Below are 17454 nucleotides of genomic sequence, written 5' to 3' on the forward strand. Positions count from 1 at the left end.
AGCTTCTGACATCATTTTTGCCATCCCCTCTTTTTTCTTCACTACACCTTTTTTTTTGCGGATCCACAAAAAAACTGATACAAATACAAAACACAATACAGATGCAAAACGGATGATTTTTTGTGGATTGCGGATGAAAAATAGAGATCCAGATTTTCATCCAGGAAAACATACTGACGTGTGAATAAGGCCTTACTCTGTTGTCTTATGGTGGCCATACACCTTCAATAATGATAATGAAAGATTATCAGTAACCCCTTTCGACCAGCTCCTGTTCTCCATACATAGGAACATTCAGCATGGCTGAGCTTTTCAATGTTCTGTGTGGTAATAGAAGGGTTAAGTCACAGCCTTAAAGGGATACTCCGGCGCTTATAGAAAGAAAACAATCAATCGTAAACATAGTTTTTACATTTACAATCCCTCCTGAGTCTGTCTCCATTTGAATTTCCCGCTGTTTGCAGGTCCCTGAAGCCCCAGTGGGTCTTCATTTTTTCTTCAGCCACTGATTTGGGCTTTCCCATGATGCACTCCTGTGATGTCTAACTGACTTACAACTTGCTTAGCCAATCAGAGCTCAGCAACCGGAGTCATCTAACAAAGGGAGGCTGGCCTAACGGCTTAGACCCGCCTCCCTCTTGATGATGTCATTGTCACAAAATGGCTTCCACAGAGCAGCCTGGGGTCAACAGTCATTAGGTAAGAATGAGTTTACTTCACTTCCTGGTGGGGGGTTAAGGGGGGAAAAGATAGGGAAGGGGGGCAGATAGGTGATTGAAGCATATTACAAAGTTATATCACTTTGTAATGTAACTTTGTAATGAAGCATAGCACGTTTGGCCTCTCTGTGCAGAATAGTTTTAGTGTTCTTGCTGATATAGATAGAGATGCTGTTGCTATTGGAGACATGGCTGCTCAGGTGATTCCCAATGGGGATGTTGTTTTGGATGGGCCACTGAGGGCAGAAGGAAAGGTTAGTAAGGAGAGAAGGCATCTTCTTGTTGGTGACTCGATTGTTAGAGGTGTTGTGGTAGGACAAGAGGAGGATGTGATTAGAGAGGCGAGATGTCTCCAAGGTGCTACTGTCAGGAGGGATAGGAGGCGGATTGTGAACATTGTGAAGGCTGCTAGTATAGATAGCAAGGTTGATCTGGTGGTTCATCTTGGAACCAATGACTTGTCCCAAGGAGATGTGGATTTGGTTAAAAAGGAATTTCAAACTTTTAGTCTGGAGCTGGGCAAGATAACAGATTCTGTGACATTTTCAGAGGTTTTCCAGTCTGTAATCAGAACAACAAGGCATGTCGTATCTCAGAGTTTAATGCCTGGTTAAGGCAGTGGTGAAAGGCAGAAGGTTTTGGGTTTGTTAGTCATAGCTTTTGCAAGTGGTGCAAAAAGGAGATGTTCAAGAGGGATGGTTTGCACCCATCAAACATAGGTACACCGGTACTTGGTGAGGAATTTAGATTGTTTTTGGACAGACATTTAAACTAGATGAAGGGGACAGAAGTATAATAGAGGAGGAGGATTTCTGTCCCCGACCAGTAAAGACAAATAAGTGTATCCGGATTGGTGAAAGCGCAGTGGTTGGTGCTGTAGACACAGGGGTTGGTGCTGTAGACACAGTGGTTGGTGCTGTTGATGCAGTTGTTGGTGCTGTAGATGCAATGGTTGGTGCGGTTATTGGTGGTAAGGAAGATGCTGTTGGTGCAGTAGATGAAGTTGGGAATAAAGGTATTATGAAGCTTAGTAATCTTCGGGCAATGTGTACGAATGCTCGCAGCTTAGGAAACAAGATCTATGAGCTGACGGCCATTATGTCTAGAGATGATTTGGACCTTGTTGCTGTAACCGAGACCTGGTTCAAAGAGTCTTATGATTGGGACATAGTTATACCGGGATATATTTTGTACAGGAAAGACAGCAGAGAGAGGGGAGGCGGGGTAGCCATTTATGTCAGGGATAGTCTTAAATCGACAGTCATCCAAAATACATATAAAGAGCTGGAGACTCTCTGGGTTTGTATGCAGTCCAAAGAGGGATCTGTTATTAGGATAGGTGTTGTCTATAGGCCTCCGGGGCAAAGCGAGGACCATGATAATATGCTGATGGATGAAATTACTAAAATGTCATTAAAGGGGGACATTGTAGTTATGGGCGACTTTAACATGCCGGATGTGGATTGGAATATCCCTTCTGCACTTACATGTAAAAGCAAGAATGTAATGGAGACCCTTACAGGGGCATCTCTAAAACAGCTAGTGAAGTCACCAACCAGAGGAGAGAACATTCTAGATTTAGTATTTAATAATGGGGATCGGGTGTCTGAAGTTAGAGTGGAAGAAAATTTAGGTTCCAGTGACCACCAATGTTTATGGTTCGACATACAAACTGACTGCGTCCAATCCCATACTACAATTAGAGTATTGGATTTTAGGAAGACAGATTTTAATAAAATGGGGGAGTATTTAGATAAAGAATTAAGAGGGTGGGATAAAACATCGGGAGCGAGCGCTCAGTGGGCAGAATTAAAAAATGCCATATTAAAGGCAACTAGACTACATGTATGAGAAGTTAGCAAAAGTAAAAGGAAGAAGAATCCATTATGGTTTACCAGAGAGGTTAAGGCCATTGTAAAAGGAAAAAAGGCAGCGTATAGGAAGTATAAGGAGACTGGGAATGAAGCTGACAGAGAGACGTATAAAATTATACAGAAGGAGGCAAAGCATATTGTAAGTGCTGCTAAAGCCTCGAAAGAAGAAGAAATGGCAAAATCTGTTAAGGAGGGGAATAAAACCTTCAGATATATAAGTGACAGGAAGAAGAAGAAGAATGGCTGCAGCATTACTAAAATAAGTAATGGGGAGAATACGTTTATTGATGGAGATAAGGCGGTCGCTGACTATTTGAATAGTTACTTCTGCTCAGTGTTTTCAGAAGGCGGCCTTCACAATCACAGGATGGTTGGACACAGCATTGCCTCCAACTATATGGGTTCAGCTCCAGTATTTTCAGAGTCTGAAGTTGCAGAGGAACTTGCCCATTTAAAGCTGAATATGGCGATGGGTCCAATCCACAAGAAGGGGAATAGAGAAGAGCCCAGTAACTACAGGCCAGTGAGCCTGACATCTGTAGTAGTGAAAATGATGGAAACTCTTCTAAAAAAAAGAAGATAATGGATCACCTAAGAATCAACAATTTGATGGATCCAAACCAGCATGGCTTTACTGAGGGCCGATCATGTTAGACTAATCTCATTGATTTCTTTGATTATGCCACAAAAGTACTGGATGAAGGTGGTGCTGTGGATATCGCCTATCTGGACTTCAGCAAAGCTTTTAATACAGTTCCCCATAAAGAGCTGATAGAGAAGTTGGAGAAAATTGGACTTAATCCCTGGACAGTTCAGTGGATTTGTGGTTGGCTGAAGGATAGATATCAGAGGGTTGTTGTTAATGGTATATATTCCGAGCAGAGACTGGTTACAAGTGGTGTGCCACAAGGGTCTGTTCTGGGTCCTATTCTTGTTAATATGTTTGTAAGTGACATAGGAGAAGGGTTGGTAGGTAAAGTTTGTCTTTTTGCTGATAACACAAAAGTGCGCAATAGGGTTGATATTCCTGGAGGTGTCAGTAATATGGAAAAGGATTTAGCTTTGCTAGATACGTGGTCCAAACAGTGGAAATTGAAGTTCAATGTTTCCAAATGTAAAATAATGCACTTCGGGAGGAGGAATCCTCTATCCGAGTATCACATCGGCAGTACTGTGTTGGAAAAGGCTTCAGAAGAGAAGGATTTAGGGGTAGTGATATCTGACAGCCTTAAAATTAGTCACCAGTGCAACCAGGTGGTGGGGAAAGCTAATCGTATGCTGGGGTGTATAGCTAGAGGTATAACCAGTAGGAAGAGAGAGATTGTGATCCCGCTGTATAGAGCTCTGGTGAGGCCACATCTGGAATACTGTGTCCAGTTCTGGAGACCTCATCTAAAAAAGGACATTGATTAAATTGAACGGGTCCAAAGACGGGCTACAAAAATGGTGGAGGGTGTGAGGCATAAACCATATCAGGAAAGACTTAAAGATTTGAATCTGTATAGTCTGGAGGAAAGAAGGGAAAGGGGGGACATGATTGAAACCTTTAAGTATGTTAAAGGACTAAATAAGGTTCAGGACGGAAGTGTTTTTAGTAAAAAACTGAGCTCAAGAACAAGAGGACACAGTGAGAGGTTAGTTGAGGGAAAGATCAGAAGCAATGTGAGAAAATATTATTTTACTGAAACAGTAGTAGATACCTGGAACAAACTTCCAGCAGAGGTGGTTGGTAAATCTACAATAACAGAATTTAAACACGCCTGGGATAGACATATATCTATCCTAAGATAATAAGAAAGAAAATACTAAAAGGGCAGACTAGATGGACCCAGTGGTCTTTTTCTGCCAACAATCTTCTATGTTTCAATTACTGGGAAAAAGCTTTTTGCTGGAGAACCCCTTTAAGTTAAGTTGCAGTTTATCTCTCCCAGAACAACAGGATCGGGTGGTGATTTTCCATCACACCTGACCCCTATCACTACCAACATCATCTGTTAGTGGACAGTCAGGAGAGCCCCATACACCTTAGACTGACAGCCAAATCCGCCGCCAGTCTTAAGGCCCTATTACATAGAAAGATTATTGTGCAAAAATGTATTATATTGTTGAAACTTAGGCAATAGTATGTGCGTGTATATGCAGGTAACGATCAAAAGACTAATTAAAATTTGTTCACACCTGCGTATTGGTGATAAGTTATAAACTTTATTGAGGGCAATTGCCTTGTGAGCCGCAGCTTCCTCGGCAGGTTCAGTTACCTTCTGAAAGTTGTCGCCTCTGTTGAATTAACTTCTTTAATGGACATTTATTAAACTTTAGTATAGGACCATTGCACAGACATGAATGAAGAGCTTTAGGTTGTTACAGTATTGTGTATGATGTTCCTGAATGAATAATATCAGGAGTCGTCTCCCTGTAAATATTTTAAGTAGCTTCATTTTTATATCTGTCATTCTAAAATGACATAAACAGTAACGTGTCATACACCCTTTTTACAATCTCACCAACCTTACCATAGGCTTTATGACCGCAAGACGTTGGGAACTGCTGATGCAAAATGTTTTCTATAGACGTTGCAAGTACTCTTAAATTTTATTGAAATTTTGACACAGTAAAGTAAAAGTTAATGGTCAACAATAAATATATTTACCTTACTGTCAGTGCTTTCCAGCCTTGCATGCTACAGATGGCACGTTTTGAAATGGCACATAGACAGAGAACTGCAAGTATTATGCTTATATCTGTGTTAATGTTTCACGGGGTTCTCAAAAATAGAGATGCAAAATAAAATATTGATCATGTAAGAAAAAATTTTTCACTTCATGTCAATAATTCCAAAGAATAGCGGGCAGCTCTTTATCTCTCTTCATCGGTGCCACTGAGCAATAGGAATTCTGTAGCCCATAACCTTTCAAACAACTTTCTTACATACTTACCTTAGGCCTAGCCCCTAAAGAATCTAGAGGAAACACTTTGGTAGGGTACTGTAGGGTTATTGTAGGGTCTGAACAAAGGGGTATCCCACTGATCCCTGTGCAAGCACACTAGGGTTTTAAGGGAGTTCATATTGATTTATAAACTCCCAACCAGTACCTGCACTTCAAGGCTCAGCGGCTGTTAATAAACAGCCACAAGATCTGGCAAGACCTTACCATTTTGTTGTAATTGAGCCATATAGAGTGCAAAGATGTGCTGATCACATAGCTGTTTGCAGCGACTAGGAAGAAACATTCCTACAAACATTTGCCTGGCCTATAAGTGGTGCCCAAGCCCCTCACAGCAGTGCTGCTGCCCCTTCATTTTCAGGATAGGTGGGGAGTCACAACTATAGGTGATTAAATATGCTAGTGACATACCACCAGTCCTTGGATGAAAACCTCTCAAAGGTTATGGTCACACATGATATATATGATTTCCCACATTGAATTCCCATGCGAAAAATCCACACCATTCACATTACAAGCAGCGTGGATGGAATATAAAGGCACCGTTACCAGGACAGACATGATGCATCAATGTGATGGCTGATAAAAACTATACAAGTCTGCTAAACAGACCCTCAACTTGTAAAGTGGATGGCTGAATTTTTTTTTTTTTTTACTGGTTCTCTTAATTACGTGATCCCTCTGATCCGGTTAATAGCACTGAAAAGGCTCATGTGGCATTCACTTCATGGCTCTACAGACACAGGAATCACAGAATGAATTACATAATCCTTTAAGAGCTACTGACTGGCTGAGAGGGATCATGTAATATCCTACAAGCGTATCCTGTTGGCACCTTATTGGTGCTGTTTATTAGGTGTCATTTTATCTATAAGTAAAGTATAAGCTCTACTAGGGTATCGTCCTGATGACCACATATTACTAGGTTAGTCTTAATGACAGGTTCTCTATACAGACAGTTCAGGATGCGGCGCCAGAACTAGTGTGGTCATTATTTAAGAATGTATATTGTGTAATATCTGATGAAACTTCCTAGATATTCATTCACAGACGTTTCCACAGTCGTCTCTGCTCAGTAATTTCCTATATACCAGTAAATTGTATTCATGAAGTAAAATTACAGCCAGTAAAGAGAAAGAAAAATGTAGCTTTGGTATGCATACCTTGGCACAACCTGTATGTTACGCTCTCTGTAAAATAAATGCAATATAAAACTGAGACTGATACTTTTTGCAGAGCCACAGCTGTTGTCCAAATGTGTTTCCACATTGGGGCTAATGATGCATTTACACAGAGAGATTTATCTGACAGATCTTTGAAGCCAAAACCAGACTATAAACAGGGAACAGATCATACAGGAAAGACTGAGATTTCTCCTCTTTTTAACTCTGTTCCTGGCTTTAAGCTTCAAAAATCTGTCTGATAAATCTCTCTGTGTAAATGCACCATAGGTCACTAAAACTGCCTTATTCTTAGGGCCCTATTACACCAACAGATTATCTGAAAGATTTTTTTTTGAGCAAAAGCCAGGAATGCACTATAAACAGAGAACAAGTAATAAAAAAAAGTGTCAGGGAGGTAGGGATAAGACACGACAATGAGCACTAAGGCTGAACCCACACACTGTCGCTGCCTACTTGCCTCAAACGGCCCTAGGCAGCCATGGACAACCACGAAGGCAGTCCCTGCTCTGGTATAAGTGTAACACAGAACGAGACAGCCAAACAAACACAAGGGAGAGTCAACAAACCAAAGTTAGAACCAAAGGGGCAACTCGGTCCAAAATCAGTAAACAATCGGATAGTCAAAGGTTAGGCGGGAGGTCAGGTAACAGGTAAATCGAGCAGAGGAATAAGGTACGGGGATTGCAGGAATAGACAGGGGGAGCTGGGATCAGGGTATGAACCCTAATAGCCAGTGTTGAGAGACTGGCTCAGCTTTCTTCTATGAGGATCAAGAGCCCGGTCCGGATCCCCATTGGACCGGCGCTCTGATCCTCAAGGTTCCAGACAGGCAGAGGAAAACGTCAATCAAAAGACTTGCTCAGCTGCAGCAATCAAGTCTAGCAGAGCTAAGTGTAAATCCTGCATTGCCGGAAGCTGAGAAGCAAACGGGTGTGTCACACAAAAGCAAAAACCAGGCCCAGTTCACACCAGGCTATTGCACATTCCTGACAGACTGAGATTTCTCCTCTTTTTAAATCCATTCCTGGCTTTGGCCAGATAATCTGTTGATGTAATAGGACCCTTTGACAGTGCAAATTTAAAGGACAACTCGAGCAATTTGCTTTTTTACTTTAGTTAACACACATTACACAGTTATAATAAGCTAAATAACTAATAACTGTCAACCACATCCTCTCCTCCTGGGCACCATCTTGTGTTGATGTCATAAGAGCTAGGGGCGGCCTGGTGTAGGTGTAGCATTAGTTTTTACCCAGATTCTTGTAGGGGAAGGACTTAAAGAGCAGACATTCCTGCTGTAGCCAGGCCAGGGCCTGGCTCTACCAGGACCCTTGTCCGGGACAAGTCAGTTCAGTTCAATGAGTTTGTTTAGTGAGTTGAGTCTAGGGCACGTGTGTATGCAGATGCAACCAGAGACGCTCAGCTTTTTAAGTATTCCTACTATATCTACTATGCAGTGCTAGCCCACGCCGCAAACCAGTCTAAAGGGCAAGGTGCAGGGCAGTATCCTGATATAAAATAGGAATTAGCCTGGATAGGACTGTAGGGCAGAAGGTGGTCAGACTATAGTCTATACACGGGTACTAGTACTTCTCACTTTCAAGTATTCTCTCACATTCCGTCAGAGTACATTACTACATTGGATTGGGACTCCCTTAACAAACTCCTCTCCTCTACGCTGCTCTAATCTACTTTCACCCGTCAAGCAGCGCTTCAACTACCTCTACTCTACTCTAATTCTTTAAGTATTTCCTCAGCACAAACGAGTTCAAGCGCTTAAAGTGATACTGTCACCGCCTTTTTGCATTCTGACTTCTCTACACAGGTGTAAAGGGTTTAGCAGTTTTCATACCATATTTTACATCATACGTCATGGTGCTTGTTCAAGTAAAAAGTAATTTTTTTATTATCAGATTGTGCTAAGTAGGCGGGTCTTCACGGGAGCAGCGTAACATTAGCGCCGCCCACAATGTCACCATGGGGCCTAGACGTGCCGTGAAGTCCTGCACACTTAGCACAATCTGCTGATGATAAAATATCACTTTTCACTTGAACAAGCACCATGACGTATCATATAAAATAAGGTATGAAAACTGCTAAATTTACCCTTTACACCTGTGTAGAGAAGTCAGAATGCAAAAAAGGGGGTGACAGTGTCACTTTAAGTCTGTACAAAGACTTATCTATTTGCTGCCAGTGTTTTGTACTATCAAGAGACTGTACAGTAAAGCTGTTATATTTTTACATCACTGGGACTGTCATCCTTTTCTCCGCACCAGCACCTATACATAATAGTTGCACACCTTGTTTCCCCCCCCCTTTCTGTGGGAGGCGGTACCAATAGTCCGGGTGGGTCGATTGCCACTCAGGACTACCGTGACAAGAGCCCAAGAGACCCATCACAACCCGGGAGGTCACCGACCATTTCTGGGGAGTACAGCCAGCCACAACACGAAGCAGGTACCAACATTACACCTGTGTGCTGGACTAGCACTGGCGTCACGACACTATCATCTTTGGCTGAGCTGTCACCACCACCTTTCATAACATCTTCACAGTGGTGCCTTACCACATACGTGTGAAGGCACCTTTAAGGGATCATTTAAAGAACTAGACAAACTCACAGCTGCAGTAGTGTAATATACCTCTCCTTTACATAACACATGATCCTAGTCAAAGAATCAAAACCTATAAAAATGTGTTTGGAAGTTCTCGGGTTGCAAATCATAAAGTAGTTGTCAATACATATCTGTAGGAAAGAGCTGAACAATGAACTTTTGTTGTAGAAATGGCTGACTGTTGTTCAATTTAGATCCAGGTCCAATGTCTCAGAGTCATTTTAGCACAATCCCCAAAGGACCTACAGTATAGTTACAAGTTCTGAAGAGTTGATAAAGGGAAATTGAAAAGCTAACCTTAAAGGGAACATCATCAGAAAATTACCTATTGTTTTTATATTAAGCTTATTTTTTTTCAAGAATTTTTGTTTTTTTATCGAATTTTCCAGTTTACTATCTATATTATAAAATAATCCTGAAATCTTTCAGTTTTCATTCCCACCACTATCCTGTACAGATCACTTTACAGCAGCCTTCAGCTTATCACTACAGACTGAACAGGAAGGCCCAGATTTTTTTCGGGGATGGGCTGCAGAGGGCTCCATATTCCACAACTGGCAGACCCATTACAAGGTTAAGAGACTGTAGATTTACCATTATATCTTTGTATTTTCAGTCACTTCTTGCAAGATGAAAAAAATGACCCTTCCCAGGCTCTTCTCAACAAACGATTACATCAAATTTCTTCCCACACTCCTACTCTCATTTCCTTTATCTTCTTGATGAATAAGGCTAAGATAGCTCGTTCTTGGATATTTTCCTCTTTACCCTTTGATTTAGTTATGCTGCGTTTACACAGAGAATTTAGATGGAACGATATATAGTTTAGAAAAATCGTTATTCCGATCGTTTTAAGATCGCTTAAGCCTATCTAACACATAGGGTGAATCGGTGAAAGACTGTTTACACAAAGCAATCTGCGAATATTTAGCGAACAACCAACGACGATTTGATAAAAGATCACAGTGAACGATTTCTTGTTCGTCACTTGACCGTTTGCTGTGTTTACACAAGCCGATTATTGCTCAAATTCGATCGATAATCGTTCCATGTAAACGCAACATAAGGCATGAATATATATGGGTTATGATCAATAAACACTCATCCAATATATTTAATGATGGGAAGTCTAATGGTGCGTTTACACAGAGATTTTTCTGACAGATCTTTGAAGCCAAAGTTAGGAACAGACTATAAACAGGGAACAGGTCATAAAGAAAAGACTGGGATCTATGCTTTATTCAAATCTATTCCTGGCTTTGGCTTAAAAACTCTGTCAGATAAATCGGTCTGTGTAAACGCACCATAATGGCCCTTTAGACAGACTGACCCGGGCCTGTAAAGAGCGCCAATCAAGTAGTTCGACAGTTATATATTGGGCCTTTACATTGCTCAAGCCAGGCTGCAGGAACATTTACTGGTTTGTTCATGTGGCCCATTGTTTTTATCATTGTCAGCTGCACATCCCCCATTGTATGTTTGGCCAATAACAATAATTTTTAGGCCTGCATTAATGATACAATCACATGGTTAGAGCTAGGAGTAGAACTATAGGTGCAGATTACCATTGCAATAGCAAGGCAGAAATAGTATCCGGGAGCAAGGACAAAGTGAAGGAACTGATGGCTGATTGCCCTTTATAAACGCTGCAAGGCCAGACATTGTTGTCAGGCGCCAGTTGCCTGGCAATGCAATGCCACCGGCTAAAGTGAGGACAGGAGCTGTGGCTGGATCCAGGAAAGCTGTGGTTGACAACAGAGCATTGGGTTGCCTAGAAATCACAGGCAGCTGCAAGTTGATGGTGTGGCTGCTCGCCAAGAACCAGGTGAGGTAAGCAACATAAGGTAGTAACAGAAGACAGAGCCGTGTGGATTTGATGTGACTCAGATTGTGAATATTTATACACACCACTAGCACTTCTAGTTATGGCTGCCAGGGGGGTTGAAATAGGTGGATGGCTCCCAGCAGGACTGTGAAGTACTCGCTTAAGGGCCATGTGCGCACAACAATTATTAGTACACATGTTTCCTAGTGAACAGAATGATAATTGCCCTATGTAAATTCACAAGATAGTGTTCATGATTAATAAAACTTTGTCGCTTGTATAGAAAAATTATTAATTGCCATTTTTGGTTGCAAATCATACATAATCACTTTTGGCTGAAATTCACTGAATTTTTTTTTTATTATTTGTATGACGTACACAGATTCCACAGCACTTCACCTATCTGTATGTTTTTGGCTGTGGGAGGAAACCCACGCAAACACAGAGAGAACATACAAACTTTTTGCAGATGTTGTCCTTGGTGGGACTTGAACCCAGGACCCCAGTGCTGCAAGGCTACAGTGCTAACCACTGAGCCACCGTGCTGCCAAAACTATTGTTTGTGCACCTAAACAGATTGTTTTTTAACGTGCAAGACGTGTTTGACCAAATTTTTTTGTACATTACAATTAAACGTACTGCAAAAATGCAGTGTGAACCTAGCCTTAGCAGCAAGTACAGTATACAGCTGACACACTCCCTGTAATATTAAAACCAATATGGTTTCATCTTGACCAAAGATTAACTAATTAATCACAGATATGAGAATAGTTTTACATTGTTTCAATATTTGAATGTTTTGCATATGTTTAAAATGTAATCACAATAATGTTAATGGAAAAAATGTGCCCAAGTCGCACGCAGCCCAAATTCAGAACATTATAACTATTTCATTGCAGCCCATGGAAGAATTGCTGGCAGATTGTGATGACTCACTGTGAGTGTACCGATAACTACAGTATATTCCGCCAGGAATTTATTTTACCATATAAGTCCACACTGATTATTACACAGACCCCCAAGTATGTGTGTCTTCTGATATAATTTGTACTGTGTGTAGTACTTACTTTATCCTCATTGCCTACTTATTCCTATTTACTTAAGGTAATTCACTTTTATTTGAAAGTGCAACAACCTGCAGCTGTGTCTGGATATATGCTACTAAACTTTGTAGTGTTGCTTTGTAGTATAATATAATCATAACTCACCAGCAATAGAGATGAGCGAATCGCACATGTAAATGAAGCAAAGTGCTTCGTTTGATCTGCACTCCGGTCATCAAGCCTTGGGCCTTTCAGCGCTGCAGTGCTCCCTATCGCTCCCCCAGGATTCCAGGAAAAGCTGCATCCAATCCTAGAACATTTTTTTCCAGGATTGGATCCAGCATTTCCCCAGCACCCAGGGTGGAGTGGCAGCAAGGAGCACCGCTGAAAGACCAACGGCTTGATAAGCGGAGTGCAGATCAAATGAAGCACTTTGCTTTGTTTACATCTGAGATTCGCTTATCTATAACCAGCAATATTTTTGCAGTGTCATTTGTGTCATCCCAGCTCAGCTGCTTCTGTACATATTGACATGTATAATGGACCACATCATCTGTCGGTGGTCATTCAGGAGAGCCCCACACTTATACACACCATTTAGGGGAGGTCGAACCTTTCACACACGGCAGGTTTGGCTGACAAAAGGTATCCCTAACCACTGGCACCAAGCTCGAACATTAGAAGAGTGCAGTACGGTTTGTGATATAGACTGGTTATAAACTAGAGGCACAAAGGAAAATGCATTAGGATAGCCATATTAAAGGGGCAGAAGGAGTCAAGATTGCAGCCTACTCATAACGACACACAAATATGTATGCACTATATATATATATATATATATATATATATATATATAGTGCATCCATTAATCGTCATGTGTAGCCTTTGCTACATTATATAAGCATAAGATAATATTAACCTATATGTATAGAAAGTACCTAGAATTTCCAATTAAAGAGGTATTCCAATACAATAAAATGATCCCCTATCCACAGGCTCTCAGCTATCTTTGGAAGCCCCATAGAATGGTGTGGAAGCACTGGATGAAAGTTGTGGCAGCACACATGCACCGCTTACTGTTACGTTCCAATTCTTTGAACACTGTCCCCTATCCAGTGCCATGGAATATCCCTTTAAGAAAGTGCATGAACATTATGGTTGTCAGAGCTTGTTCCAAAACCCACTTGTCATACTGATATTTGTGTGAACAGAATCCACCACTCACTGATGTATACAGATATATAAGTCATTTTAATTTTAAAGATGTTCAAACAGTATATCCTCGGTAAAATGATATAAAACAGTTGTGATATATAAATAAGTTAAGCAATATTATTACATAATAAACACTGATTATACCCTGCCTATTTACAACCTGTTAATGCAAATATACAATCCATTATGTGATACACAGATTCAGAATCAAAGCAGTGGAACTGCCATGGGGTTGATATAGTTCAATACCTTATAAAAGCCTTCATGGCAGTATATGATGTACATATTGTAGGCAAAATAAATCAGATGTAATCCTTCTTTTTTTCTTTAGTTCTAGGGAAATCAGGGCATTCAGCATTACAGTGCCTGCATATTCAGATCAGTAGTGATAATCTGTCAGCTATGCTGTAGCATGCTCAGACGTCTGGGTGTCATGTACAGTATAGCACAGAGAGATGCCAAGAACGCCAGTACTGCCTTAAAGGACAAGATGAAGATGGCAGCGAGCTGGGGAATGAAGCGCATAACTGTGTTCTTCTCCCCACTTGTTTCAACAGTTGGAGAGAGCCTAACAGACCCTCAAAACTTTTGACCTGTCTCTGCAAAAAGTTTTTCTAATGACACAGGAAATTGTATGATTTTTGCAGACATGTCATTTAGCAGACTGTTTCATCAATGTCACTCACTGCTGTGTCATCTTTTTTTTTCAGTTTTGGAAAATGAATACAAGAACAGGAAGCAGTCAATATGTATGAAAGAGGGGGGCACTGCTTATAGGTGTGGGGGTCTTTACCTCTACGTGCAGTTTTTCACCCACCTCTTTGTTCCAACTAGCTGGGGTGCGGGCGCACCTCTTCGCCTCCTCCCCATACATTGGAACATGCTTTATGTATAATTCCGCATGCACACAATATAGCACAGTATGCCTCATCGATGATTTAGGTGAATAATTATTCCTCTATGAAATGTTCATAACCTTTTCAGGCTAATTTCTTTTTAATCGGTCTAGCTGATTAGTATAAAGACAAAGTAATAATGTTCCAGCCGTGGAGTAAATGAGGTTTTCATAATACCTGAAAACTGCTGAGAAAAAAGTCCCAGCTAAGCTAAAAAATGAAAACCGAGAGAATTATACGACAACAGAAGCTCGGTGGAATAAATCTCATTGGGATGTAACATATGGACGGTAAATTCCCACTCCTGAGAGTCAGAATTGCAGTAGAACGAACACAGCTATGAGCACAATTCTGAAGGGTGCAATCTGTATTAGCTGTACAGATAGTGAATACTTCTAATGGTGGGCTGAAATGTCACATAGTGGGATTCTCTGAAAAGCTGATATTTGCAGAAAATGACATTTACCCACAATCTCAGAATTCGAAGATGGTTTAGTTAAAGGGGTAGTCCCATCCTAATATGTGATGGCATATTGCTAGGATATAACATTATGATTGTTAACCTGTAGGGTCCCTACCTATCCTGAAAATAAAGGTACCAAGGCTCTTCTGCATTTCTCCTGCATCCAACCACATCTACATTCAGCAGCTTCACAGTCCTTCTCCGCACAATCGCACCGCCGGCAACCATCTGTGCAGGGAAAAACCCTGCAGGTTGCGCAGCTGTTAACCCCAGCCCCATATTTTGCCATAACCTAATGATATGTTATTACTTTCTTTGGTACAAGAAGCATTTTAATAATAGGCTATTGTTTCTCAATATGTATATAAGTGAACAATAATACCATTTCTAGCACCAATGTTTTGCACAGTGCAGCATATCCATTCACTAAATAGCTTCCTAATTTTTCTGTATGGACCATTTCTATACTGGAAGTAGCATGATCACTGGCCACTTGTAATGCTATTACACAGTGGATGCTGTATAACAGGAGCCTAGCTGTGCTGAACTGAGGAAACCATAAAGGCCATAGGGCCTTCCATGAAAGGCTTGCTTTTAATTCCCTTTATTAAAAGCTAAAAACTGTACAGGCAATGCCCTAGAGACCCAAGGTCTGGGTGTTCAGATCCACCAATCATTAGATAGAGCTGAGAGAAGCCAAGTGCTCCACTCTCTGTCTTTCTGCTTTTTTTGTCTTGATGTAAAAGATGGTCTTCATTGTAAGTCAATTGAAAAATGTAAAAAAAAAATGCTACAATAAAACAAAATATGATATACACATTTAAATATATAAGCTTGGCAACCTCTAGGGATCAATAGGTGAATAACTGGCATAAAAGAATTGTTACTGACCTCCAAAAAATACACCCCGAGGGTGAGGAAAAACGCCACAATGAAAAAAGTTTTGTAGATATAGCGTTTTTGTTTTTTTTTTTATGTTATCCATTGACTTCCACCTAAAAATCTGAACTTTTTATCTGGGAAAATGTCATATGTGGCATGTGTGGGTGAATGAGTATTCCTTGGAACGCTCATTCACTCGATCAGCGGCTTGTGTAAAAGGGCCAGTGTTCAGGTCGCTTATTGGCTGATTTGATCTTTTATTGCAATGTTATTGACTGCACAACTCTCTGTGTAAATAGCGGATGTACGGCCGATAACTATGCATTTAAAAGGCTGCACCAACAATACCATACCACTGAATTACTCATACGGCATAAAGGCACTGCAGGCAAGCGCAGATCTCGCTGATCTGTACCCTTTTGTGGCAATGTGAAAGGACCCTTAGGGTATTTGTAGAATTACTGTATACAGTGGAGATTTATGCTGCAGATCTGTAGTACAGTCTTTCTGCACCAAAACAAATCAACGTATTTAAAATCAGTTGGAGATCTGCTATCAATGTTTGTGCAGCCCTGGCCACATGGTTATCGAGCTGTGTGATCAGCTCTGTAATAGTGCACTAATCTAGCAGATAGGCACTCACTTACATGGTGGGTTGCACTGTCTAATCCGACCCTTTGAGTGCATTCTCATAGGTCTAGTGCAATACATTGATTTATGTATATTATGGATATATGTTTCCAATTATACCCATAGCAGCCAATGTGCATGAATTAGTGTGGATTTACATGCAGGTAAATCTACATAGAACCTGTCCTGTGTGAAAACATCCTTAGAAAGAGTTAGCAAAACAAAATAAATAAAAGAACATTGTTTACATTAATAAATAAGGATTTATATTTGGAGTAAATTAGGGCATATAGAAACCCATGTTTACCTGACGCATACAATACGGATAGGAACAGCTAATCCTGTGTTTCAGGACACTGGCCCATGAGACATGCCAAACGCTATAGTGAACAAAAACCTGACAAGTGACTAGATATGTGTTTTAGTGGCAGCTTCTGTACAAAATGTAGATGTATAAATGTTGAGTTCTTATTGATTTACTGTCCATTTTATTCTTGTTTGCCAGGAGCCGGGATTTCCTCCCACTGCGGACGGGCCAGCCCACCTCCAGTGCCATACATGGGAACTGGGCCATGGTTCAAAAAACGGGCCGTGGCACCGGCTTCCCCGCGCCGGCGCTGTTCTATACATGGGTCATATTAGAGCGAATATACCTGATGGTACTGATAGGCAAAAGAAGAAAGAGCAGGCACTACGATCCCCATTACTCCGACAGCACAGCTTCCCATAAATCACCTGACCGCTCTGGTGGTGCTCGCTGCTGAAGGTAAAAGTCCAATGCAAATAGTGGTGAAGTAGATGAACAACAGCACCAACGTTGGTGAGTTGCCGTTGTTCATCTACTTCACCACTATATACCTGATGGTACATTTGCTTTAAAGTGCAATGGATTGTGCCCCCCCTACACACACATACATGCTACACCCCATACACACCGCCAACATGAGTCTAAAATGGGATTAACAGAAACAAATGCACAGGCCAGTCATAGCATAAAAAACAATCACTTCTATGTACCAAGATGTATCATCTCATTATAGGACTCTGTCTGGTTTGGATGTAAACTCTCCTCTTACTTTGCTTAAGGGTCCTATTAGACAAAGCGATTTTTAACAATAAACGATCTCAAGCGAGATTGTTTATCGTTAACCTGAAATCAG

At 41.0% G+C, this 17454-nt stretch overlaps 1 long non-coding RNA gene across 1 annotated transcript in view; it reads left to right on the top strand.

The window, feature by feature from the left end:
* LOC138792557 (uncharacterized) overlaps positions 1 to 17454 on the top strand; it is a 39739-nt gene that overhangs the window by 15728 nt on the left and 6557 nt on the right. The window contains exon 3 of the long non-coding RNA XR_011363154.1: positions 16800 to 17060. This is a non-coding gene — a long non-coding RNA (uncharacterized lncRNA). The remainder of the gene's footprint in view (positions 1 to 16799; positions 17061 to 17454) is intronic.

This window comes from Dendropsophus ebraccatus, chromosome 5, assembly GCF_027789765.1.
Source record: "Dendropsophus ebraccatus isolate aDenEbr1 chromosome 5, aDenEbr1.pat, whole genome shotgun sequence".
NCBI classification, from domain to species: domain Eukaryota; kingdom Metazoa; phylum Chordata; class Amphibia; order Anura; family Hylidae; genus Dendropsophus; species Dendropsophus ebraccatus.